This window comes from Vidua chalybeata, unplaced genomic scaffold, assembly GCF_026979565.1.
Source record: "Vidua chalybeata isolate OUT-0048 unplaced genomic scaffold, bVidCha1 merged haplotype W_reject_20, whole genome shotgun sequence".
NCBI classification, from domain to species: Eukaryota; Metazoa; Chordata; class Aves; order Passeriformes; family Viduidae; genus Vidua; species Vidua chalybeata.
In genome coordinates this window covers 2,548-29,606 of record NW_026530348.1, presented here as the reverse complement: position 1 = coordinate 29,606, position 27,059 = coordinate 2,548, and the positions used below count along the sequence as shown (strand labels likewise).

The following is a 27,059-nucleotide window of genomic DNA, read 5'->3' as shown; positions in this document are numbered from 1 at the left end:
CTTTCCTGGGCAAGCTGCAACCTGCTGGCAGATGGCCGTGCTCTCTGCCCACTCCTGCCCAGCTCTTGGTAGTAGCGGGCACGTTGCAGCCTGGCGAAGGCAAGAAGCCTGGAGAGCTGTCACAGAGCAGAAGGGCAGCTGAGATGCTGAAAAGCAGCAAAGCTGAACAGCCTGCCTCAGCTTCAGCAGTGTGTAATTGACTGAAGGCGAAAAAGCAAGCAGCAGAGCAGCGGGCTTCTGTGCGCACTGAAGGCAATTGCAAGAATCCAGCAGCTGCTCCTTGCCAAGCACAGTCAGCTGCCTAGGTTCTTGCTTCTTGACCAACTCCCAGTTGCCCTTCTTTTCAGCAGCTGCCACCGTGTTCTCTGCATCTCGGAGCCTCTGGGGAGCAACAAGAATTTCCAAGGTGGGATGCATGACGACTATGTCAAAACCCAGGAAAGTTGTCCTGGAACACCTCCCATTGGCATGCCAAAAGTGAATTCAAGAGGCAGGAGAGCAGCAGCCACCGTCCTGCAGCTGTCTGCGAGCTTCGCACACAAGCCGGCTTCTTCGCGGCTTCGTTCTTCGCCTCTTGCAAGCTACCGCGATCTCCGGCTGCCGGAGGACAAGAAGCGGCTACTTCGCGCACAGATCACTGGAGCGGCAGCGGTGCGCTCCGAAGCGCCGCTTCTGCCGAAAGACGCCGGCAAGCGGCACTTGCTTTCGGCCAGCTCCGGAGCTGCGTATTCTGCCTCTCTAGTCGCCTACATCTTAGCCAAAAGCTTTTCCGCTCCAGTTCTCAAGGAGAAAGTGTACCAGCACTGCTCACTTAGCCCGACCTTGCCAGGAAATAAGATTTGCTGCACATTCCAAGGACACTGCACTTTCCTGGGCAAGCTGCAACCTGCTGGCAGATGGCCGTGCTCTCTGCCCACTCCTGCCCAGTTCTTGGTAGTAGCGGGCACGTTGCAGCCTGGCGAAGGCAAGAAGCCTGGAGAGCTGTCACAGAGCAGAAGGGCAGCTGAGATGCTGAAAAGCAGCAAAGCTGAACAGCCTGCCTCAGCTTCAGCAGTGTGTAATTGACTGAAGGCGAAAAAGCAAGCAGCAGAGCAGCGGGCTTCTGTGCGCACTGAAGGCAATTGCAAGAATCCAGCAGCTGCTCCTTGCCAAGCACAGTCAGCTGCCTAGGTTCTTGCTTCTTGACCAACTCCCAGTTGCCCTTCTTTTCAGCAGCTGCCACCGTGTTCTCTGCATCTCGGAGCCTCTGGGGAGCAACAAGAATTTCCAAGGTGGGATGCATGACGACTATGTCAAAACCCAGGAAAGTTGTCCTGGAACACCTCCCATTGGCATGCCAAAAGTGAATTCAAGAGGCAGGAGAGCAGCAGCCACCGTCCTGCAGCTGTCTGCGAGCTTCGCACACAAGCCGGCTTCTTCGCGGCTTCGTTCTTCGCCTCTTGCAAGCTACCGCGATCTCCGGCTGCCGGAGGACAAGAAGCGGCTACTTCGCGCACAGATCACTGGAGCGGCAGCGGTGCGCTCCGAAGCGCCGCTTCTGCCGAAAGACGCCGGCAAGCGGCACTTGCTTTCGGCCAGCTCCGGAGCTGCGTATTCTGCCTCTCTAGTCGCCTACATCTTAGCCAAAAGCTTTTCCGCTCCAGTTCTCAAGGAGAAAGTGTACCAGCACTGCTCACTTAGCCCGACCTTGCCAGGAAATAAGATTTGCTGCACATTCCAAGGACACTGCACTTTCCTGGGCAAGCTGCAACCTGCTGGCAGATGGCCGTGCTCTCTGCCCACTCCTGCCCAGCTCTGGGTAGTAGCGGGCACGTTGCAGCCTGGCGAAGGCAAGAAGCCTGGAGAGCTGTCACAGAGCAGAAGGGCAGCTGAGATGCTGAAAAGCAGCAAAGCTGAACAGCCTGCCTCAGCTTCAGCACTGTGTAATTGACTGAAGGCGAAAAAGCAAGCAGCAGAGCAGCGGGCTTCTGTGCGCACTGAAGGCAATTGCAAGAATCCAGGAGCTGCTCCTTGCTGTAAGAGCCCGTCATAAGCCCCTCATTTTCCATTCTGCCTTCCGATTCCCACAAGAAAGAATCCCTTCCTCTACTGCAGTTCCGGCTTAAAACAGGACACAGCAGCAGGTGAACCACTGAACCGTCATGCTAGCTGTTCCGAACAAGGCCTGGAACTTGGCAAGGACTTGGCAAGGACTTGGCAAAGACCTGACGTGGAGCCAGCACGGGACCGCGTGATGCGCGGCCTGCTTCTCTTCTAATCTCCGTTCTTAAGCCGAACGAACTTTTGGGGTGACTCCCGTGGTTCTTCATTGAAGACCCTTTATCTGCCTCGTTACCACTGTGACAAAGAAAGAATGAGAACCCTCCTCCCAAGGGCTGAGACTGAGACGCCTACTACAGGCAGGAGGGGAAATTGGTGGTCTGACCACTAATGACATGACCTGTTTCCCTTCAGTAATTTTAATGGACTCATTCTTCATTGGATTCGTCTTGCTTTGGTGGTTTCTGTGGACTCACCTGTTCCTGCGTGGCGATTACAATGGACTTTCATTGTTACACTTGTTCCCCCCTCTTTCCTCTGTGGACTATAACTGGATCCCTGAGTTATAGTCCTGAGTTCGACCAGAACTTCGGAGACTCCCCCGACACGACAGACGGATCCCCATCGTCCGGACCACTGAGGATCTCGCCTGTGTTGGTAGCTATTCCCATACCCCTCTTCTCTCTCTCTATCCTTCTATCTCCTTTCTAATCCCCCACTATCGCATTTACTCTTTTGGCCCCTAATAAAGGTGCATTTCTTATGATTAACTGACAGTCCCTTGTTGTTTGCCTTTTTTGCACTTTTGGGATCGGTGAAAAGAACCATCACGACACCCCGCAAGAAGCGGACCGTGACATTAAAATTGGTGTCACGGACAGGATTTCTGTCTAGACAGAAGGGTTGCAGCTGAAAAGGCACCCACACTGTCTTTGGAAATTTATAAAGGATCCCTTAGTGCAAAAGGCAGGACACTGTTGTTTTGTTGTTGTTGTGTGTATCTGGTCTGGGAAGGAAGGGACAACTTGAAGCAACTAAGCAGAGTCTCCCAGGCAGATTATTGTCCTTTCACCCAGCCAGGGAAGCGAAGGGTGACACAGCGAGGGCTGTGTAGTTTTGTGGAACTTAAGTTTGTAGCTCCCTGTCGTGGTTTTGGTCCCTTCACAAAATGAGTGACAATCTTAGCCTTGAAATTAAAGCTGAATTTTATGCACCACTAGCCAAACACAATGCCAGACCTTCTACGGAAGGAGAAAAATGGGCACAGAGTAATTGGTTGAACTTAGAAAATGTTATTGATAGAGTGTGTTCATTACAACATGAAACAAAATTCAAACTGGGCAAAAATAAAACTATCTTATGCTCAGTTTTGGGAGCTTGTCTTACGGCAGCTATAGAAAATGGCTTCGAGCGAAGAAGTGAGGAACATGCTCTAATAGACTCCCTTCAAAATCTAGTTGAAATTTTGCAAAAACAGTTCTATGAAGCAAAAGATGTGATCTATGCATTGCGAGCTGCCTTAACAGAGGAACATGTTAACAAATCACATCATGCTGATTCCTCTACAGAGCCTGAGGAGAAGGAAACTCCTCACATGAAACAAATCTATCCTCATCAAGAACTTGAAGCAGCAAGTAATTGTGGGGAACATTGCTGCCATCACTTGAGACCCTTGATTAAAACTATCTCAGTGTATAGCTATCTCAGTGATGATGATCTCCAACCTCACATCACAACCAAACACATACCATCACAACTAAACACTGCCACTGAGCTAGCTAAGCTTAAAAGGGAATATGGACACCCTCCACATGAATCAGAAACAGAATATGTTTTCCGGGTGTCCCTCACTGGTGGTGATCAAATTCAATTAACTGAACAGGAAGCCGGTGGGTACTGGGGACATGGTGTCTTCTTAACAACAGGAGAGAAAGGTGACACATGGTCCCTGACACAGCGTGCAGCTTTTTGGGCCGGGGGAACAAGCCCTTGGAAAGGGGAGATCCCATAGCTAGAATTAGTACCCCCGACCAACTCTTGGAAAATGTGCACAAAGCTGCTTGCCTGCAAATGACTCTCAAAAAGAAATTAATTCCTGCCTTTGAATCCCTGATGCAATTACCTGTGAAGCCCGAGATAACGACCCCTTGAATTTGTGGGCTTCCAGAATCACTCAAACCTACAGCAATTCTCCTTCCAAAAACGATAGCAGCTGTATCTCCTGTAGAAAGACCAGATAGATTTCCTAGTAAGCAGAAGGACCCATTTGTTCCCCTTTATGACTTGTTGAGGAAAGGGGTGAAATGGGATTGGAGTCTTTCTCAGGAGTCAGCATTGCAATTGCTGATTTTTGAAGCAACAGCTCATCAAGCAGTTGCAGACCCCTATCCATCCTACAGATCCTTTCCAGGTGGAATGGGGATTTGCCTCCTCAGGGCTGTCAGTACACATATGGCAGCGGGGTGCTGAGGGTCTGACAAGACCTGTTGGTTTTTACTCCCGTGGTTCCAAAGATGCTGAGAAAAGATACACTACCTGGGAAAAAGGATTGTTGATGGTTATCTTAGCTTTCCTAGAAGTAGAAAAAATTGCACGAAAACAACCAATTGTATTGAGAGGCCCCTTCAAGGTTATTAAGACAGCCACTAGTGGGACTCCCCCTCCTGACGGGGTGGCCCAGAGGGCCTTAGTGAGAAAGTGGTATGCTCAGCTTGAACATTACTGTAACTTCTTCTCAATGACAGAAGGATCTGTAAAAACTTTACCAATCCAAGAAACTGAGAGCTTGGACAAACCTGCCTCTGTAATCAAAGTAACCCCTCCTTTCTGCCCCAAACAATCAGCAAACTCTTGGTTTACTGATGCTTCTGCTAAAGGGAAAGGAAAAGTATGGAAATATAGGGCAGAAGCCCTCCACTTTTCCTCTGGTGAGCAAATGATTACAGAGGGAGAAGGTAGCGCACACACTGGGGAGCTGATAGCTGTCTGGCGTGTTTTTCAACGAGAAGCACAGAATTCCTCTTTGGTCTGCATCTACACTGACTCCTATGCTCTCTACCAAATGATCCTAATAATCCAGCTCATGACCCTGGCCAACCTGTTCTGGTGGACCTCTCTTACTATAGGACTAGTAGCACTTGTGCTAAAACCCCCTCTGAATAAATATGCATGGGAAGCCTCTGGTGCTCTAGGGAAAGAGCATTGGACAAATACATGCTGGATAATTCCATCATTCTAACTTTTCTGCCTCTCGGCGGCAGAATTCTGTTGTGTTTACTTTTTCAGAAGAACTCCGAGGGACATGAAGACCACCTAATCCATGATCAAACTGGTAATACTTTTCTGCATCCTACCACAACCCCATGGCCAGAAACCAGCTGAGTGACCGTGGTCTGAACTAATTGTGGTAGCATGCAGAAAAAGTGAAAGGCTCTCTTTAAGCACAAAAAGGTCTGCACGCACCCAAGCGTACAGGATTGTTGGCACAATTTTACACTAACACAGACTGCAGAAGTGGTTTGTTTATGGGGAAAAAACACCAAAGGGCTTTCTTTTAAGTTTATAATAAATGCTGTAGCTCAATCTACTACGGTTTATACCAGCACCACTACCACCACTCGAGCCCAGCCACCAGTTATGCTTACCCCGAAAATTTTTGAAGTTGGACCATATATAATCAGGAAAACTGGCCAACAACAGATATTATTTGATCCGGCATGGTCTCTTAAACAAGTCAAATTGCTGATGCAAAACAATGTCTCAGAAATACAACCAGCTTGTTCACCCTTTTTGCAAACCTCTTTTCAGGCTTGGACAACCTGGCTGCGACAGTGGAACCCTCCTAAAAAGCGGGTGCCAAGAGACATAACTGGTGTTGTGGGAACAGAATTGGGAATCAGTTCAGAGGTATTAATGAATAAATTGGCTTCTACGACTAGAGATTTGACCAAAATACAGCAACCACTGCAGTCGTCCTTATCGGCCTTGGGAACACATCAGTGCTTGCTATCAAACATTCTACCAAATTGGGAAAAGATAAATGTGAAGGATAAAAAATTGATCATTGATGCACTTAATGCCACGCAAAGCAATGTTTCCTTAGCTCTTAGCTGTATCCAGGCTCAATTATGGATGCAGTCAGTTGCTGCCTCAATTATAAGAGAAGGTGAAGAAGGCACTTTTCCTACTGAGATTAGGAAAATAGTCTGGGACAGTGCCACTGACTTTGAAAGAGATTTCCAATCCTGGTGGAATTTAGTGAATTTTACCTATGACCCTAACACAAACACAGCCACAGCATTTTGTGCTGACCATAAGTAATGCCTCAGTGCATTTGATATTCCCTAGCATCGCATTAGGATTAAATCATGATGGACCCACTTTCGATCCTTCTGAACATAGAGAATGGGCCCGTCAAATTGATGACAAATGGCAAACTGTCAATTTAGAGTCCTGTACTATCCGAGAACAACTAGGGTTTATCTGTGAAGGTAACGCAATTATAGCTCAAGATATCTGTTTAGACACAGAACAAAATAGCTGTCATTTTGATATTCATCCTAACGAGACTTCTGAAACAGTCCTTGTATCTACAGGCAATGGGCGTGCCTGCTTCAGAACCGCTTGTGATACTGTGTTTATAGAAAGTACAGTAGTAGATACTAAAAATCATTCAAATTATTGTGCTTGCAACTTTACTAAAATTGCAGGATGTGATTTTTCTTTTGTAGCTCCAGTTACCTTACATGAACTTTTAGAATCCAATCTCATGTTGATTCACAAGCTACTGCCTACTCCCATTGGGATGAACCTTACTTTGGTAAAGCAACCATTACTTCATCAAGATCTAATAGAGATCCTAGGAAAAATCAAGGAGAATGGACAGAGAACTCTGGTAACTGTTCATCATGATGTGCAAGAAATACATCGTGTTGTAGAAAGGGTGGAAAGTGATGCCGAGCACAAGTGGTGGGATACCCTTTTCGGGTGGTCACCCACCGCCACCGGTATCCTGAACAAATTGTGCCATCCCGTTGTTGTTCTTCTGATTTTAGTTATGATTGGTTTTGTTTTATCAGTAATCTTGCTTATTGTAAATTGGAGAATGATGAAACGATCAACAAAATTAACATCTATAATTAATGCACACCACTTGGCCGACATCCTTTACACTATAGATGTTCCCAGGACTGTAGACACAAGAAGATTATAGGGTTGGTAGATATGTTTTACATCATTTTCTTTTATGATTTGCTTTAATCACTGTTTTAATTATTTTTGTTTCTTGATTATAAAATTATACTGAGTAATATCGATGATACTAGGTTTATTACTTTACTGCTTAATATTGATTATACTGGTTTATTATTTGGTCAATTTATTGTTTAATTGATTAATATTGATTATTATTTAAACAAACTATTGCTGATTTAATTCTTGTCTTAGTTTTCCTGTTTTCTCTTTCCTTTCCTTTTTCTCTTCCCTTTTCCCTGGAATGTGCTGCCAACACTTGATGAGTCCTGAAGACTCCACGACGACACCATGGAACCCTGCTGATGAAGATCTTTCGAGGGCAATCGTCAGTCACGGGGTGGTGTAAGAGCCCGTCTGAAGCCCCTCATTTTCCGTTCTGCCTTCCGATTGCCACGAGAAAGAATCCCTTCCTCCACTGCAGTTCCGGCTTAGAACAGGACACAGTGCAGGTGCAACCACTGAACCGTCATGCTAGCTGTTCCGAACAAGGCCTGGCAAGAACTCGGCAAGGACTTGGCAAAGACCTGACGTGGACCCAGCACGGGACAGCCTGATGCGCGGCCTGCTTCTAATCTCCGTTCTTAAGCCAAATGAACTTTTGGGGTGACTCCCGGGGTCCTTCATTGAAGACCCCTCATCTGCCTCGTTACCACTGTGACAAACAAAGAATGAGAACCCTCCTCCAAGGACTGAGACTGAGACCCCTGCTACAGGGAGGAGGGGAAATTGGTGGTCTGACCACTAATGACATGACCTGTTTCCCTTCAGTGATTCAAATGGACTCATTCTTCATTGGATTCGTCTTGCTTTGGTGGTTTCTGTGGACTCAGCTGTTCCCGCGTGGCGATTACAATGGACTTTCGTTGTTCCACTTGCTCCCCCCTCTTTCCTCTGTGGACTATAACTGGAGCCCCGAGTCGACCAGAACTACGGAGACTCCCCCGACACGACAGACGGATCCCCATCGTCCGGACCACTGAGGATCTCGCCTGTGTTGGTAGCTATTCCCATACCCCTCTTCTCTCTCTCTCTCTCCTTTTATCTCCTTTCCGATCCCCACTATCGCATTTACTGGTTTGGCCCCTAATAAAGGTGCATTTGTTGTGATTAACTGATAGTCCCTTGTTGTTTGCCTTTTTGCACTTTTGGGATCGGTGAAAAGAACCATCACGACACCCCGCAAAAAGCGGATCGTGACAGGTGGGATGCATGAAAAATAAAATCAAAACTCAGGAAGTTTGTCCTGGAACACCTTCCATTGGCATGCCAAGAGTGAATTCAAGAGGCAGGAGAGCAGCTGCCACCGTCCTGCAGCAGTCTGCCAGCTTCGCACACAAGCCGGCTTCTTCGCGGCTTCCTTCTCCGCCTCTTGCAAGCTACCGCGATCTCCGGCTGCCGGAGGACAAGAAGCGGCTACTTCGCGCACAGATCACTGGAGCGGCAGCGGTGCGCTCCGAAGCGCCGCTTCTGCCGAAAGACGCCGGCAAGCGGCACTTGCTTTCGGCCAGCTCCGGAGCTGCGTATTCTGCCTCTCTAGTCGCCTACATCTTAGCGAAAAAGCTTTTCCGCTCCAGTTCTCAAGGAGAAAGTGTACCAGCACTGCTCACTTAGCCCGACCTTGCCAGGAAATAAGATTTGCTGCACATTCCAAGGACACTGCACTTTTCCTGGGCAAGCTGCAACCTGCTGGCAGATGGCCGTGCTCTCTGCCCACTCCTGCCCAGCTCTGGGTAGTAGCGGCACGTTGCAGCCTGGCGAAGGCAAGAAGCCTGGAGAGCTGTCACAGAGCAGAAGGGCAGCTGAGATGCTGAAAAGCAGCAAAGCTGAACAGCCTGCCTCAGCTTCAGCAGTGTGTAATTGACTGAAGGCGAAAAAGCAAGCAGCAGAGCAGCGGGCTTCTGTGCGCACTGAAGGCAATTGCAAGAATCCAGCAGCTGCTCCTTGCCAAGCACAGTCAGCTGCCTAGGTTCTTGCTTCTTGACCAACTCCAGTTGCCCTTCTTTTCAGCAGCTGCCACCGTGTTCTCTGCATCTCGGAGCCTCTGGGGAGCAACAAGAATTTCCAAGGTGGGATGCATGACGACTATGTCAAAACCCAGGAAAGTTGTCCTGGAACACCTCCCATTGGCATGCCAAAAGTGAATTCAAGAGGCAGGAGAGCAGCAGCCACCGTCCTGCAGCTGTCTGCGAGCTTCGCACACAAGCCGGCTTCTTCGCGGCTTCGTTCTTCGCCTCTTGCAAGCTACCGCGATCTCCGGCTGCCGGAGGACAAGAAGCGGCTACTTCGCGCACAGATCACTGGAGCGGCAGCGGTGCGCTCCGAAGCGCCGCTTCTGCCGAAAGACGCCGGCAAGCGGCACTTGCTTTCGGCCAGCTCCGGAGCTGCGTATTCTGCCTCTCTAGTCGCCTACATCTTAGCCAAAAGCTTTTCCGCTCCAGTTCTCAAGGAGAAAGTGTACCAGCACTGCTCACTTAGCCCGACCTTGCCAGGAAATAAGATTTGCTGCACATTCCAAGGACACTGCACTTTCCTGGGCAAGCTGCAACCTGCTGGCAGATGGCCGTGCTCTCTGCCCACTCCTGCCCAGCTCTGGGTAGTAGCGGGCACGTTGCAGCCTGGCGAAGGCAAGAAGCCTGGAGAGCTGTCACAGAGCAGAAGGGCAGCTGAGATGCTGAAAAGCAGCAAAGCTGAACAGCCTGCCTCAGCTTCAGCAGTGTGTAATTGACTGAAGGCGAAAAAGCAAGCAGCAGAGCAGCGGGCTTCTGTGCGCACTGAAGGCAATTGCAAGAATCCAGCAGCTGCTCCTTGCCAAGCACAGTCAGCTGCCTAGGTTCTTGCTTCTTGACCAACTCACAGTTGCCCTTCTTTTCAGCAGCTGCCACCGTGTTCTCTGCATCTCGGAGCCTCTGGGGAGCAACAAGAATTTCCAAGGTGGGATGCATGACGACTATGTCAAAACCCAGGAAAGTTGTCCTGGAACACCTCCCATTGGCATGCCAAAAGTGAATTCAAGAGGCAGGAGAGCAGCAGCCACCGTCCTGCAGCTGTCTGCGAGCTTCGCACACAAGCCGGCTTCTTCGCGGCTTCGTTCTTCGCCTCTTGCAAGCTACCGCGATCTCCGGCTGCCGGAGGACAAGAAGCGGCTACTTCGCGCACAGATCACTGGAGCGGCAGCGGTGCGCTCCGAAGCGCCGCTTCTGCCGAAAGACGCCGGCAAGCGGCACTTGCTTTCGGCCAGCTCCGGAGCTGCGTATTCTGCCTCTCTAGTCGCCTACATCTTAGCCAAAAGCTTTTCCGCTCCAGTTCTCAAGGAGAAAGTGTACCAGCACTGCTCACTTAGCCCGACCTTGCCAGGAAATAAGATTTGCTGCACATTCCAAGGACACTGCACTTTCCTGGGCAAGCTGCAACCTGCTGGCAGATGGCCGTGCTCTCTGCCCACTCCTGCCCAGCTCTGGGTAGTAGCGGGCACGTTGCAGCCTGGCGAAGGCAAGAAGCCTGGAGAGCTGTCACAGAGCAGAAGGGCAGCTGAGATGCTGAAAAGCAGCAAAGCTGAACAGCCTGCCTCAGCTCAGCAGTGTGTAATTGACTGAAGGCGAAAAAGCAAGCAGCAGAGCAGCGGGCTTCTGTGCGCACTGAAGGCAATTGCAAGAATCCAGCAGCTGCTCCTTGCCAAGCACAGTCAGCTGCCTAGGTTCTTGCTTCTTGACCAACTCCCAGTTGCCCTTCTTTTCAGCAGCTGCCACCGTGTTCTCTGCATCTCGGAGCCTCTGGGGAGCAACAAGAATTTCCAAGGTGGGATGCATGACGACTATGTCAAAACCCAGGAAAGTTGTCCTGGAACACCTCCCATTGGCATGCCAAAAGTGAATTCAAGAGGCAGGAGAGCAGCAGCCACCGTCCTGCAGCTGTCTGCGAGCTTCGCACACAAGCCGGCTTCTTCGCGGCTTCGTTCTTCGCCTCTTGCAAGCTACCGCGATCTCCGGCTGCCGGAGGACAAGAAGCGGCTACTTCGCGCACAGATCACTGGAGCGGCAGCGGTGCGCTCCGAAGCGCCGCTTCTGCCGAAAGACGCCGGCAAGCGGCACTTGCTTTCGGCCAGCTCCGGAGCTGCGTATTCTGCCTCTCTAGTCGCCTACATCTTAGCCAAAAGCTTTCCGCTCCAGTTCTCAAGGAGAAAGTGTACCAGCACTGCTCACTTAGCCCGACCTTGCCAGGAAATAAGATTTGCTGCACATTCCAAGGACACTGCACTTTCCTGGGCAAGCTGCAACCTGCTGGCAGATGGCCGTGCTCTCTGCCCACTCCTGCCCAGTTCTGGGTAGTAGCGGGCACGTTGCAGCCTGGCGAAGGCAAGAAGCCTGGAGAGCTGTCACAGAGCAGAAGGGCAGCTGAGATGCTGAAAAGCAGCAAAGCTGAACAGCCTGCCTCAGCTTCAGCAGTGTGTAATTGACTGAAGGCGAAAAAGCAAGCAGCAGAGCAGCGGGCTTCTGTGCGCACTGAAGGCAATTGCAAGAATCCAGCAGCTGCTCCTTGCCAAGCACAGTCAGCTGCCTAGGTTCTTGCTTCTTGACCAACTCACAGTTGCCCTTCTTTTCAGCAGCTGCCACCGTGTTCTCTGCATCTCGGAGCCTCTGGGGAGCAACAAGAATTTCCAAGGTGGGATGCATGACGACTATGTCAAAACCCAGGAAAGTTGTCCTGGAACACCTCCCATTGGCATGCCAAAAGTGAATTCAAGAGGCAGGAGAGCAGCAGCCACCGTCCTGCAGCTGTCTGCGAGCTTCGCACACAAGCCGGCTTCTTCGCGGCTTCGTTCTTCGCCTCTTGCAAGCTACCGCGATCTCCGGCTGCCGGAGGACAAGAAGCGGCTACTTCGCGCACAGATCACTGGAGCGGCAGCGGTGCGCTCCGAAGCGCCGCTTCTGCCGAAAGACGCCGGCAAGCGGCACTTGCTTTCGGCCAGCTCCGGAGCTGCGTATTCTGCCTCTCTAGTCGCCTACATCTTAGCAAAAGCTTTTCCGCTCCAGTTCTCAAGGAGAAAGTGTACCAGCACTGCTCACTTAGCCCGACCTTGCCAGGAAATAAGATTTGCTGCACATTCCAAGGACACTGCACTTTCCTGGGCAAGCTGCAACCTGCTGGCAGATGGCCGTGCTCTCTGCCCACTCCTGCCCAGTTCTTGGTAGTAGCGGGCACGTTGCAGCCTGGCGAAGGCAAGAAGCCTGGAGAGCTGTCACAGAGCAGAAGGGCAGCTGAGATGCTGAAAAGCAGCAAAGCTGAACAGCCTGCCTCAGCTTCAGCAGTGTGTAATTGACTGAAGGCGAAAAAGCAAGCAGCAGAGCAGCGGGCTTCTGTGCGCACTGAAGGCAATTGCAAGAATCCAGCAGCTGCTCCTTGCCAAGCACAGTCAGCTGCCTAGGTTCTTGCTTCTTGACCAACTCCCAGTTGCCCTTCTTTTCAGCAGCTGCCACCGTGTTCTCTGCATCTCGGAGCCTCTGGGGAGCAACAAGAATTTCCAAGGTGGGATGCATGACGACTATGTCAAAACCCAGGAAAGTTGTCCTGGAACACCTCCCATTGGCATGCCAAAAGTGAATTCAAGAGGCAGGAGAGCAGCAGCCACCGTCCTGCAGCTGTCTGCGAGCTTCGCACACAAGCCGGCTTCTTCGCGGCTTCGTTCTTCGCCTCTTGCAAGCTACCGCGATCTCCGGCTGCCGGAGGACAAGAAGCGGCTACTTCGCGCACAGATCACTGGAGCGGCAGCGGTGCGCTCCGAAGCGCCGCTTCTGCCGAAAGACGCCGGCAAGCGGCACTTGCTTTCGGCCAGCTCCGGAGCTGCGTATTCTGCCTCTCTAGTCGCCTACATCTTAGCCAAAAGCTTTTCCGCTCCAGTTCTCAAGGAGAAAGTGTACCAGCACTGCTCACTTAGCCCGACCTTGCCAGGAAATAAGATTTGCTGCACATTCCAAGGACACTGCACTTTCCTGGGCAAGCTGCAACCTGCTGGCAGATGGCCGTGCTCTCTGCCCACTCCTGCCCAGCTCTGGGTAGTAGCGGGCACGTTGCAGCCTGGCGAAGGCAAGAAGCCTGGAGAGCTGTCACAGAGCAGAAGGGCAGCTGAGATGCTGAAAAGCAGCAAAGCTGAACAGCCTGCCTCAGCTTCAGCAGTGTGTAATTGACTGAAGGCGAAAAAGCAAGCAGCAGAGCAGCGGGCTTCTGTGCGCACTGAAGGCAATTGCAAGAATCCAGCAGCTGCTCCTTGCCAAGCACAGTCAGCTGCCTAGGTTCTTGCTTCTTGACCAACTCCCAGTTGCCCTTCTTTTCAGCAGCTGCCACCGTGTTCTCTGCATCTCGGAGCCTCTGGGGAGCAACAAGAATTTCCAAGGTGGGATGCATGACGACTATGTCAAAACTCAGGAAAGTTGTCCTGGAACACCTCCCATTGGCATGCCAAAAGTGAATTCAAGAGGCAGGAGAGCAGCAGCCACCGTCCTGCAGCTGTCTGCGAGCTTCGCACACAAGCCGGCTTCTTCGCGGCTTCGTTCTTCGCCTCTTGCAAGCTACCGCGATCTCCGGCTGCCGGAGGACAAGAAGCGGCTACTTCGCGCACAGATCACTGGAGCGGCAGCGGTGCGCTCCGAAGCGCCGCTTCTGCCGAAAGACGCCGGCAAGCGGCACTTGCTTTCGGCCAGCTCCGGAGCTGCGTATTCTGCCTCTCTAGTCGCCTACATCTTAGCCAAAAGCTTTTCCGCTCCAGTTCTCAAGGAGAAAGTGTACCAGCACTGCTCACTTAGCCCGACCTTGCCAGGAAATAAGATTTGCTGCACATTCCAAGGACACTGCACTTTCCTGGGCAAGCTGCAACCTGCTGGCAGATGGCCGTGCTCTCTGCCCACTCCTGCCCAGTCTTGGTACTAGCGGGCACGTTGCAGCCTGGCGAAGGCAAGAACCTGGAGAGCTGTCCAGAGCAGAAGGGCAGCTGAGATGCTGAAAAGCAGCAAAGCTGAACAGCCTGCCTCAGCTTCAGCAGTGTGTAATTGACTGAAGGCGAAAAAGCAAGCAGCAGAGCAGCGGGCTTCTGTGCGCACTGAAGGCAATTGCAAGAATCCAGCAGCTGCTCCTTGCCAAGCACAGTCAGCTGCCTAGGTTCTTGCTTCTTGACCAACTCCAGTTGCCCTTCTTTTCAGCAGCTGCCACCGTGTTCTCTGCATCTCGGAGCCTCTGGGGAGCAACAAGAATTTCCAAGGTGGGATGCATGACGACTATGTCAAAACCCAGGAAAGTTGTCCTGGAACACCTCCCATTGGCATGCCAAAAGTGAATTCAAGAGGCAGGAGAGCAGCAGCCACCGTCCTGCAGCTGTCTGCGAGCTTCGCACACAAGCCGGCTTCTTCGCGGCTTCGTTCTTCGCCTCTTGCAAGCTACCGCGATCTCCGGCTGCCGGAGGACAAGAAGCGGCTACTTCGCGCACAGATCACTGGAGCGGCAGCGGTGCGCTCCGAAGCGCCGCTTCTGCCGAAAGACGCCGGCAAGCGGCACTTGCTTTCGGCCAGCTCCGGAGCTGCGTATTCTGCCTCTCTAGTCGCCTACATCTTAGCCAAAAGCTTTTCCGCTCCAGTTCTCAAGGAGAAAGTGTACCAGCACTGCTCACTTAGCCCGACCTTGCCAGGAAATAAGATTTGCTGCACATTCCAAGGACACTGCACTTTCCTGGGCAAGCTGCAACCTGCTGGCAGATGGCCGTGCTCTCTGCCCACTCCTGCCCAGTTCTGGGTATAGCGGGCACGTTGCAGCCTGGCGAAGGCAAGAAGCCTGGAGAGCTGTCACAGAGCAGAAGGGCAGCTGAGATGCTGAAAAGCAGCAAAGCTGAACAGCCTGCCTCAGCTTCAGCAGTGTGTAATTGACTGAAGGCGAAAAAGCAAGCAGCAGAGCAGCGGGCTTCTGTGCGCACTGAAGGCAATTGCAAGAATCCAGCAGCTGCTCCTTGCCAAGCACAGTCAGCTGCCTAGGTTCTTGCTTCTTGACCAACTCACAGTTGCCCTTCTTTTCAGCAGCTGCCACCGTGTTCTCTGCATCTCGGAGCCTCTGGGGAGCAACAAGAATTTCCAAGGTGGGATGCATGACGACTATGTCAAAACCCAGGAAAGTTGTCCTGGAACACCTCCCATTGGCATGCCAAAGTGAATTCAAGAGGCAGGAGAGCAGCAGCCACCGTCCTGCAGCTGTCTGCGAGCTTCGCACACAAGCCGGCTTCTTCGCGGCTTCGTTCTTCGCCTCTTGCAAGCTACCGCGATCTCCGGCTGCCGGAGGACAAGAAGCGGCTACTTCGCGCACAGATCACTGGAGCGGCAGCGGTGCGCTCCGAAGCGCCGCTTCTGCCGAAAGACGCCGGCAAGCGGCACTTGCTTTCGGCCAGCTCCGGAGCTGCGTATTCTGCCTCTCTAGTCGCCTACATCTTAGCCAAAAGCTTTTCCGCTCCAGTTCTCAAGGAGAAAGTGTACCAGCACTGCTCACTTAGCCCGACCTTGCCAGGAAATAAGATTTGCTGCACATTCCAAGGACACTGCACTTTCCTGGCAAGCTGCAACCTGCTGGCAGATGGCCGTGCTCTCTGCCCACTCCTGCCCAGTTCTTGGTACTAGCGGGCACGTTGCAGCCTGGCGAAGGCAAGAAGCCTGAGAGCTGTCACAGAGCAGAAGGGCAGCTGAGATGCTGAAAAGCAGCAAAGCTGAACAGCCTGCCTCAGCTTCAGCAGTGTGTAATTGACTGAAGGCGAAAAAGCAAGCAGCAGAGCAGCGGGCTTCTGTGCGCACTGAAGGCAATTGCAAGAATCCAGCAGCTGCTCCTTGCCAAGCACAGTCAGCTGCCTAGGTTCTTGCTTCTTGACCAACTCACAGTTGCCCTTCTTTTCAGCAGCTGCCACCGTGTTCTCTGCATCTCGGAGCCTCTGGGGAGCAACAAGAATTTCCAAGGTGGGATGCATGACGACTATGTCAAAACCAGGAAAGTTGTCCTGGAACACCTCCCATTGGCATGCCAAAAGTGAATTCAAGAGGCAGGAGAGCAGCAGCCACCGTCCTGCAGCTGTCTGCGAGCTTCGCACACAAGCCGGCTTCTTCGCGGCTTCGTTCTTCGCCTCTTGCAAGCTACCGCGATCTCCGCTGCCGGAGGACAAGAAGCGGCTACTTCGCGCACAGATCACTGGAGCGGCAGCGGTGCGCTCCGAAGCGCCGCTTCTGCCGAAAGACGCCGGCAAGCGGCACTTGCTTTCGGCCAGCTCCGGAGCTGCGTATTCTGCCTCTCTAGTCGCCTACATCTTAGCCAAAAGCTTTTCCGCTCCAGTTCTCAAGGAGAAAGTGTACCAGCACTGCTCACTTAGCCCGACCTTGCCAGGAAATAAGATTTGCTGCACATTCCAAGGACACTGCACTTTCCTGGGCAAGCTGCAACCTGCTGGCAGATGGCCGTGCTCTCTGCCCACTCCTGCCCAGTTCTGGGTACTAGCGGGCACGTTGCAGCCTGGCGAAGGCAAGAAGCCTGGAGAGCTGTCACAGAGCAGAAGGGCAGCTGAGATGCTGAAAAGCAGCAAAGCTGAACAGCCTGCCTCAGCTTCAGCAGTGTGTAATTGACTGAAGGCGAAAAACAAGCAGCAGAGCAGCGGGCTTCTGTGCGCACTGAAGGCAATTGCAAGAATCCAGCAGCTGCTCCTTGCCAAGCACAGTCAGCTGCCTAGGTTCTTGCTTCTTGACCAACTCACAGTTGCCCTTCTTTTCAGCAGCTGCCACCGTGTTCTCTGCATCTCGGAGCCTCTGGGAGCAACAAGAATTTCCAAGGTGGGATGCATGACGACTATGTCAAAACCCAGGAAAGTTGTCCTGGAACACCTCCCATTGGCATGCCAAAAGTGAATTCAAGAGGCAGGAGAGCAGCAGCCACCGTCCTGCAGCTGTCTGCGAGCTTCGCACACAAGCCGGCTTCTTCGCGGCTTCGTTCTTCGCCTCTTGCAAGCTACCGCGATCTCCGGCTGCCGGAGGACAAGAAGCGGCTACTTCGCGCACAGATCACTGGAGCGGCAGCGGTGCGCTCCGAAGAGCCGCTTCTGCCGAAAGACGCCGGCAAGCGGCACTTGCTTTCGGCCAGCTCCGGAGCTGCGTATTCTGCCTCTCTAGTCGCCTACATCTTAGCCAAAAGCTTTTCCGCTCCAGTTCTCAAGGAGAAAGTGTACCAGCACTGCTCACTTAGCCCGACCTTGCCAGGAAATAAGATTTGCTGCACATTCCAAGGACACTGCACTTTCCTGGGCAAGCTGCAACCTGCTGGCAGATGGCCGTGCTCTCTGCCCACTCCTGCCCAGTTCTTGGTACTAGCGGGCACGTTGCAGCCTGGCGAAGGCAAGAAGCCTGGAGAGCTGTCACAGAGCAGAAGGGCAGCTGAGATGCTGAAAAGCAGCAAAGCTGAACAGCCTGCCTCAGCTTCAGCAGTGTGTAATTGACTGAAGGCGAAAAAGCAAGCAGCAGAGCAGCGGGCTTCTGTGCGCACTGAAGGCAATTGCAAGAATCCAGCAGCTGCTCCTTGCCAAGCACAGTCAGCTGCCTAGGTTCTTGCTTCTTGACCAACTCACAGTTGCCCTTCTTTTCAGCAGCTGCCACCGTGTTCTCTGCATCTCGGAGCCTCTGGGGAGCAACAAGAATTTCCAAGGTGGGATGCATGACGACTATGTCAAAACCCAGGAAAGTTGTCCTGGAACACTCTCCCATTGGCATGCCAAAAGTGAATTCAAGAGGCAGGAGAGCAGCAGCCACCGTCCTGCAGCTGTCTGCGAGCTTCGCACACAAGCCGGCTTCTTCGCGGCTTCGTTCTTCGCCTCTTGCAAGCTACCGCGATCTCCGGCTGCCGGAGGACAAGAAGCGGCTACTTCGCGCACAGATCACTGGAGCGGCAGCGGTGCGCTCCGAAGCGCCGCTTCTGCCGAAAGACGCCGGCAAGCGGCACTTGCTTTCGGCCAGCTCCGAGCTGCGTATTCTGCCTCTCTAGTCGCCTACATCTTAGCCAAAAGCTTTTCCGCTCCAGTTCTCAAGGAGAAAGTGTACCAGCACTGCTCACTTAGCCCGACCTTGCCAGGAAATAAGATTTGCTGCACATTCCAAGGACACTGCACTTTCCTGGGCAAGCTGCAACCTGCTGGCAGATGGCCGTGCTCTCTGCCCACTCCTGCCCAGTTCTTGGTACTAGCGGGCACGTTGCAGCCTGGCGAAGGCAAGAAGCCTGGAGAGCTGTCACAGAGCAGAAGGGCAGCTGAGATGCTGAAAAGCAGCAAAGCTGAACAGCCTGCCTCAGCTTCAGCAGTGTGTAATTGACTGAAGGCGAAAAACCAAGCAGCAGAGCAGCGGGCTTCTGTGCGCACTGAAGGCAATTGCAAGAATCCAGCAGCTGCTCCTTGCCAAGCACAGTCAGCTGCCTAGGTTCTTGCTTCTTGACCAACTCCCAGTTGCCCTTCTTTTCAGCAGCTGCCACCGTGTTCTCTGCATCTCGGAGCCTCTGGGGAGCAACAAGAATTTCCAAGGTGGGATGCATGACGACTATGTCAAAACTCAGGAAAGTTGTCCTGGAACATCTCCCATTGGCATGCCAAAAGTGAATTCAAGAGGCAGGAGAGCAGCAGCCACCGTCCTGCAGCTGTCTGCGAGCTTCGCACACAAGCCGGCTTCTTCGCGGCTTCGTTCTTCGCCTCTTGCAAGCTACCGCGATCTCCGGCTGCCGGAGGACAAGAAGCGGCTACTTCGCGCACAGATCACTGGAGCGGCAGCGGTGCGCTCCGAAGCGCCGCTTCTGCCGAAAGACGCCGGCAAGCGGCACTTGCTTTCGGCCAGCTCCGGAGCTGCGTATTCTGCCTCTCTAGTCGCCTACATCTTAGCCAAAAGCTTTTCCGCTCCAGTTCTCAAGGAGAAAGTGTACCAGCACTGCTCACTTAGCCCGACCTTGCCAGGAAATAAGATTTGCTGCACATTCCAAGGACACTGCACTTTCTGGGCAAGCTGCAACCTGCTGGCAGATGGCCGTGCTCTCTGCCCACTCCTGCCCAGTTCTTGGTACTAGCGGGCACGTTGCAGCCTGGCGAAGGCAAGAAGCCTGGAGAGCTGTCACAGAGCAGAAGGGCAGCTGAGATGCTGAAAAGCAGCAAAGCTGAACAGCCTGCCTCAGCTTCAGCAGTGTGTAATTGACTGAAGGCGAAAAAGCAAGCAGCAGAGCAGCGGGCTTCTGTGCGCACTGAAGGCAATTGCAAGAATCCAGCAGCTGCTCCTTGCCAAGCACAGTCAGCTGCCTAGGTTCTTGCTTCTTGACCAACTCACAGTTGCCCTTCTTTTCAGCAGCTGCCACCGTGTTCTCTGCATCTCGGAGCCTCTGGGGAGCAACAAGAATTTCCAAGGTGGGATGCATGACGACTATGTCAAAACTCAGGAAAGTTGTCCTGGAACACCTCCCATTGGCATGCCAAAAGTGAATTCAAGAGGCAGGAGAGCAGCAGCCACCGTCCTGCAGCTGTCTGCGAGCTTCGCACACAAGCCGGCTTCTTCGCGGCTTCGTTCTTCGCCTCTTGCAAGCTACCGCGATCTCCGGCTGCCGGAGGACAAGAAGCGGCTACTTCGCGCACAGATCACTGGAGTGGCAGCGGTGCGCTCCGAAGCGCCGCTTCTGCCGAAAGACGCCGGCAAGCGGCACTTGCTTTCGGCCAGCTCCGGAGCTGCGTATTCTGCACTCTAGTCGCCTACATCTTAGCCAAAAGCTTTTCCGCTCCAGTTCTCAAGGAGAAAGTGTACCAGCACTGCTCACTTAGCCCGACCTTGCCAGGAAATAAGATTTGCTGCACATTCCGAGGACACTGCACTTTCCTGGGCAAGCTGCAACCTGCTGGCAGATGGCCGTGCTCTCTGCCCACTCCTGCCCAGCTCTGGTAGTAGCGGGCACGTTGCAGCCTGGCGAAGGCAAGAAGCCTGGAGAGCTGTCACAGAGCAGAAGGGCAGCTGAGATGCTGAAAAGCAGCAAAGCTGAACAGCCTGCCTCAGCTTCAGCAGTGTGTAATTGACTGAAGGCGAAAAAGCAAGCAGCAGAGCAGCGGGCTTCTGTGCGTACTGAAGGCAATTGCAAGAATCCAGCAGCTGCTCCTTGCCAAGCACAGTCAGCTGCCTAGGTTCTTGCTTCTTGACCAACTCCCAGTTGCCCTTCTTTTCAGCAGCTGCCACCGTGTTCTCTGCATCTCGGAGCCTCTGGGGAGCAACAAGAATTTCCAAGGTGGGATGCATGACGACTATGTCAAAACTCAGGAAAGTTGTCCTGGAACATCTCCCATTGGCATGCCAAAAGTGAATTCAAGAGGCAGGAGAGCAGCAGCCACCGTCCTGCAGCTGTCTGCGAGCTTCGCACACAAGCCGGCTTCTTCGCGGCTTCGTTCTTCGCCTCTTGCAAGCTACCGCGATCTCCGGCTGCCGGAGGACAAGAGCGGCTACTTCGCGCACAGATCACTGGAGCGGCAGCGGTGCGCTCCGAAGCGCCGCTTCTGCCGAAAGACGCCGGCAAGCGGCACTTGCTTTCGGCCAGCTCCGGAGCTGCGTATTCTGCCTCTCTAGTCGCCTACATCTTAGCCAAAAGCTTTTCCGCTCCAGTTCTCAAGGAGAAAGTGTACCAGCACTGCTCACTTAGCCCGACCTTGCCAGGAAATAAGATTTGCTGCACATTCCAAGGACACTGCACTTTCCTGGGCAAGCTGCAACCTGCTGGCAGATGGCCGTGCTCTCTGCCCACTCCTGCCCAGTTCTGGGTACTAGCGGGCACGTTGCAGCCTGGCGAAGGCAAGAACCCTGGAGAGCTGTCACAGAGCAGAAGGGCAGCTGAGATGCTGAAAAGCAGCAAAGCTGAACAGCCTGCCTCAGCTTCAGCAGTGTGTAATTGACTGAAGGCGAAAAAGCAAGCAGCAGAGCAGCGGGCTTCTGTGCGCACTGAAGGCAATTGCAAGAATCCAGCAGCTGCTCCTTGCCAAGCACAGTCAGCTGCCTAGGTTCTTGCTTCTTGACCAACTCCCAGTTGCCCTTCTTTCAGCAGCTGCCACCGTGTTCTCTGCATCTCGGAGCCTCTGGGGAGCAACAAGAATTTCCAAGGTGGGATGCATGACGACTATGTCAAAACCAGGAAAGTTGTCCTGGAACATCACCCATTGGCATGCCAAAAGTGAATTCAAGAGGCAGGAGAGCAGCAGCCACCGTCCTGCAGCTGTCTGCGAGCTTCGCACACAAGCCGGCTTCTTCGCGGCTTCGTTCTTCGCCTCTTGCAAGCTACCGCGATCTCCGGCTGCCGGAGGACAAGAAGCGGCTACTTCGCGCACAGATCACTGGAGCGGCAGCGGTGCGCTCCGAAGCGCCGCTTCTGCCGAAAGACGCCGGCAAGCGGCACTTGCTTTCGGCCAGCTCCGGAGCTGCGTATTCTGCCTCTCTAGTCGCCTACATCTTAGCCCAAAGCTTTTCCGCTCCAGTTCTCAAGGAGAAGTGTACCAGCACTGCTCACTTAGCCCGACCTTGCCAGGAAATAAGATTTGCTGCACATTCCAAGGACACTGCACTTTCCTGGCAAGCTGCAACCTGCTGGCAGATGGCCGTGCTCTCTGCCCACTCCTGCCCAGTTCTGGGTACTAGCGGGCACGTTGCAGCCTGGCGAAGGCAAGAAACCTGGAGAGCTGTCACAGAGCAGAAGGGCAACTGAGATGCTGAAAAGCAGCAAAGCTGAACAGCCTGCCTCAGCTTCAGCAGTGTGTAATTGACTGAAGGCGAAAAGCAAGCAGCAGAGCAGCGGGCTTCTGTGCGCACTGAAGGCAATTGCAAGAATCCAGCAGCTGCTCCTTGCCAAGCACAGTCAGCTGCCTAGGTTCTTGCTTCTTGACCAACTCCCAGTTGCCCTTCTTTTCAGCAGCTGCCACCGTGTTCTCTGCATCTCGGAGCCTCTGGGGAGCAACAAGAATTTCCAAGGTGGGATGCATGACGACTATGTCAAAACCAGGAAAGTTGTCCTGGAACATCTCCCATTGGCATGCCAAAAGTGAATTCAAGAGGCAGGAGAGCAGCAGCCACCGTCCTGCAGCTGTCTGCGAGCTTCGCACACAAGCCGGCTTCTTCGCGGCTTCGTTCTTCGCCTCTTGCAAGCTACCGCGATCTCCGGCTGCCGGAGGACAAGAAGCGGCTACTTCGCGCACAGATCACTGGAGCGGCAGCGGTGCGCTCCGAAGCGCCGCTTCTGCCGAAAGACGCCGGCAAGCGGCACTTGCTTTCGGCCAGCTCCGGAGCTGCGTATTCTGCCTCTCTAGTCGCCTACATCTTAGCCAAAAGCTTTCCGCTCCAGTTCTCAAGGAGAAAGTGTACAGCACTGCTCACTTAGCCCGACCTTGCCAGGAAATAAGATTTGCTGCACATTCCAAGGACACTGCACTTTCCTGGGCAAGCTGCAACCTGCTGGCAGATGGCCGTGCTCTCTGCCCACTCCTGCCCAGCTCTGGTAGTAGCGGGCACGTTGCAGCCTGGCGAAGGCAAGAAACCTCGAGAGCTGTCACAGAGCAGAAGGGCAGCTGAGATGCTGAAAAGCAGCAAAGCTGAACAGCCTGCCTCAGCTTCAGCAGTGTGTAATTGACTGAAGGCGAAAAGCAAGCAGCAGAGCAGCGGGCTTCTGTGCGTACTGAAGGCAATTGCAAGAATCCAGCAGCTGCTCCTTGCCAAGCACAGTCAGCTGCCTAGGTTCTTGCTTCTTGACCAACTCCCAGTTGCCCTTCTTTTCAGCAGCTGCCACCGTGTTCTCTGCATCTCGGAGCCTCTGGGGAGCAACAAGAATTTCCAAGGTGGGATGCATGACGACTATGTCAAAACTCAGGAAAGTTGTCCTGGAACACCTCCCATTGGCATGCCAAGAGTGAATTCAAGAGGCAGGAGAGCAGCAGCCCCCGTCCTGCAGCTGTCTGCGAGCTTCGCACACAAGCCGGCTTCTTCGCGGCTTCGTTCTTCGCCTCTTGCAAGCTACCGCGATCTCCGGCTGCCGGAGGACAAGAAGCGGCTACTTCGCGCACAGATCACTGGAGCGGCAGCGGTGCGCTCCGAAGCGCCGCTTCTGCCGAAAGACGCCGGCAAGCGGCACTTGCTTTCGGCCAGCTCCGGAGCTGCGTATTCTGCCTCTCTAGTCGCCTACATCTTAGCCAAAAGCTTTCCGCTCCAGTTCTCAAGGAGAAAGTGTACCAGCACTGCTCACTTAGCCCGACCTTGCCAGGAAATAAGATTTGCTGCACATTCCAAGGACACTGCACTTTCCTGGGCAAGCTGCAACCTGCTGGCAGATGGCCGTGCTCTCTGCCCACTCCTGCCCAGCGCTGGGTAGTAAGCGGGCACGTTGCAGCCTGGCGAAGGCAAGAAGCCTGGAGAGCTGTCACAGAGCAGAAGGGCAGCTGAGATGCTGAAAAGCAGCAAAGCTGAACAGCCTGCCTCAGCTTCAGCAGTGTGTAATTGACTGAAGGCGAAAAAGCAAGCAGCAGAGCAGCGGGCTTCTGTGCGTACTGAAGGCAATTGCAAGAATCCAGCAGCTGCTCCTTGCCAAGCACAGTCAGCTGCCTAGGTTCTTGCTTCTTGACCAACTCCCAGTTGCCCTTCTTTTCAGCAGCTGCCACCGTGTTCTCTGCATCTCGGAGCCCTGGGGAGCAACAAGAATTTCCAAGGTGGGATGCATGACGACTATGTCAAAACTCAGGAAAGTTGTCCTGGAACATCTCCCATTGGCATGCCAAAAGTGAATTCAAGAGGCGGGAGAGCAGCAGCCACCGTCCTGCAGCTGTCTGCGAGCTTCGCACACCAGCCGGCTTCTTCGCGGCTTCGTTCTTCGCCTCTTGCAAGCTACCGCGATCTCCGGCTGCCGAGGACAAGAAGCGGCTACTTCGCGCACAGATCACTGGAGCGGCAGCGGTGCGCTCCGAAGAGCCGCTTCTGCCGAAAGACGCCGGCAAGCGGCACTTGCTTTCGGCCAGCTCCGGAGCTGCGTATTCTGCCTCTCTAGTCGCCTACATCTTAGCCAAAAGCTTTTCCGCTCCAGTTCTCAAGGAGAAAGTGTACCAGCACTGCTCACTTAGCCCGACCTTGCCAGGAAATAAGATTTGCTGCACATTCCAAGGACACTGCACTTTCCTGGGCAAGCTGCAACCTGCTGGCAGATGGCCGTGCTCTCTGCCCACTCCTGCCCAGTTCTTGGTCCTAGCGGGCACGTTGCAGCCTGGCGAAGGCAAGAAGCCTGGAGAGCTGTCACAGAGCAGAAGGGCAGCTGAGATGCTGAAAAGCAGCAAAGCTGAACAGCCTGCCTCAGCTTCAGCACTGTGTAATTGACTGAAGGCGAAAAAGCAAGCAGCAGAGCAGCGGGCTTCTGTGCGCACTGAAGGCAATTGCAAGAATCCAGCAGCTGCTCCTTGCCAAGCACAGTCAGCTGCCTAGGTTCTTGCTTCTTGACCAACTCCCAGTTGCCCTTCTTTTCAGCAGCTGCCACCGTGTTCTCTGCATCTCGGAGCCTCTGGGGAGCAACAAGAATTTCCAAGGTGGGATGCATGACGACTATGTCAAAACTCAGGAAAGTTGTCCTGGAACATCTCCCATTGGCATGCCAAAAGTGAATTCAAGAGGCAGGAGAGCAGCAGCCACCGTCCTGCAGCTGTCTGCGAGCTTCGCACACAAGCCGGCTTCTTCGCGGCTTCGTTCTTCGCCTCTTGCAAGCTACCGCGATCTCCGGCTGCCGGAGGACAAGAAGCGGCTACTGCGCGCACAGATCACTGGAGCGGCAGCGGTGCGCTCCGAAGAGCCGCTTCTGCCGAAAGACGCCGGCAAGCGGCACTTGCTTTCGGCCAGCTCCGGAGCTGCGTATTCTGCCTCTCTAGTCGCCTACATCTTAGCCAAAAGCTTTCCGCTCCAGTTCTCAAGGAGAAAGTGTACCAGCACTGCTCACTTAGCCCGACCTTGCCAGGAAATAAGATTTGCTGCACATTCCAAGGACACTGCACTTTCCTGGGCAAGCTGCAACCTGCTGGCAGATGGCCGTGCTCTCTGCCCACTCCTGCCCAGCTCTGGGTAGTAGCGGGCACGTTGCAGCCTGGCGAAGGCAAGAACCTGGAGAGCTGTCACAGAGCAGAAGGGCAGCTGAGATGCTGAAAAGCAGCAAAGCTGAACAGCCTGCCTCAGCTTCAGCAGTGTGTAATTGACTGAAGGCGAAAAAGCAAGCAGCAGAGCAGCGGGCTTCTGTGCGCACTGAAGGCAATTGCAAGAATCCAGCAGCTGCTCCTTGCCAAGCACAGTCAGCTGCCTAGGTTCTTGCTTCTTGACCAACTCCCAGTTGCCCTTCTTTCAGCAGCTGCCACCGTGTTCTCTGCATCTCGGAGCCTCTGGGGAGCAACAAGAATTTCCAAGGTGGGATGCATGACGACTATGTCAAAACTCAGGAAAGTTGTCCTGGAACATCTCCCATTGGCATGCCAAAAGTGAATTCAAGAGACAGGAGAGCAGCAGCCACCGTCCTGCAGCTGTCTGCGAGCTTCGCACAAAGCCGGCTTCTTCGCGGCTTCGTTCTTCGCCTCTTGCAAGCTACCGCGATCTCCGGCTGCCGGAGGACAAGAAGCGGCTACTTCGCGCACAGATCACTGGAGCGGCAGCGGTGCGCTCCGAAGCGCCGCTTCTGCCGAAAGACGCCGGCAAGCGGCACTTGCTTTCGCCAGCTCCGGAGCTGCGTATTCTGCCTCTCTAGTCGCCTACATCTTAGCAAAAGCTTTTCCGCTCCAGTTCTCAAGGAGAAAGTGTACCAGCACTGCTCACTTAGCCCGACCTTGCCAGAAATAAGATTTGCTGCACATTCCAAGGACACTGCACTTTCCTGGGCAAGCTGCAACCTGCTGCAGATGGCCGTGCTCTCTGCCCACTCCTGCCCAGTTCTGGGTACTAGCGGGCACGTTGCAGCCTGGCGAAGGCAAGAAACCTGGAGAGCTGTCACAGAGCAGAAGGGCAGCTGAGATGCTGAAAAGCAGCAAAGCTGAACAGCCTGCCTCAGCTTCAGCAGTGTGTAATTGACTGAAGGCGAAAAACCAAGCAGCAGAGCAGCGGGCTTCTGTGCGCACTGAAGGCAATTGCAAGAATCCAGCAGCTGCTCCTTGCCAAGCACAGGCAGCTGCCTAGGTTCTTGCTTCTTGACCAACTCCCAGTTGCCCTTCTTTCAGCAGCTGCCACCGTGTTCTCTGCATCTCGGAGCCTCTGGGGAGCAACAAGAATTTCCAAGGTGGGATGCATGACGACTATGTCAAAACTCAGGAAAGTTGTCCTGGAACATCACCCATTGGCATGCCAAAAGTGAATTCAAGAGGCAGGAGAGCAGCAGCCACCGTCCTGCAGCTGTCTGCGAGCTTCGCACACAAGCCGGCTTCTTCGCGGCTTCGTTCTTCGCCTCTTGCAAGCTACCGCGATCTCCGGCTGCCGGAGGACAAGAAGCGGCTACTTCGCGCACAGATCACTGGAGCGGCAGCGGTGCGCTCCGAAGCGCCGCTTCTGCCGAAAGACGCCGGCAAGCGGCACTTGCTTTCGGCCAGCTCCGGAGCTGCGTATTCTGCCTCTCTAGTCGCCTACATCTTAGCCAAAAGCTTTCCGCTCCAGTTCTCAAGGAGAAAGTGTACCAGCACTGCTCACTTAGCCCGACCTTGCCAGGAAATAAGATTTGCTGCA

At 53.6% G+C, this 27,059-nt stretch overlaps 1 long non-coding RNA gene across 1 annotated transcript; it reads left to right on the top strand.

Annotated features, from left to right (window-relative positions):
• The first annotated feature begins 2,360 nt into the window (after positions 1–2,360).
• LOC128783164 (uncharacterized) lies at positions 2,361–6,210 on the top strand. Its single transcript, XR_008429020.1, has 3 exons — positions 2,361–2,697; positions 5,326–5,371; positions 5,848–6,210. It is a non-coding gene; the product is annotated as an uncharacterized LOC128783164 (long non-coding RNA).
• Positions 6,211–27,059: the final 20,849 nt, after the last annotated feature.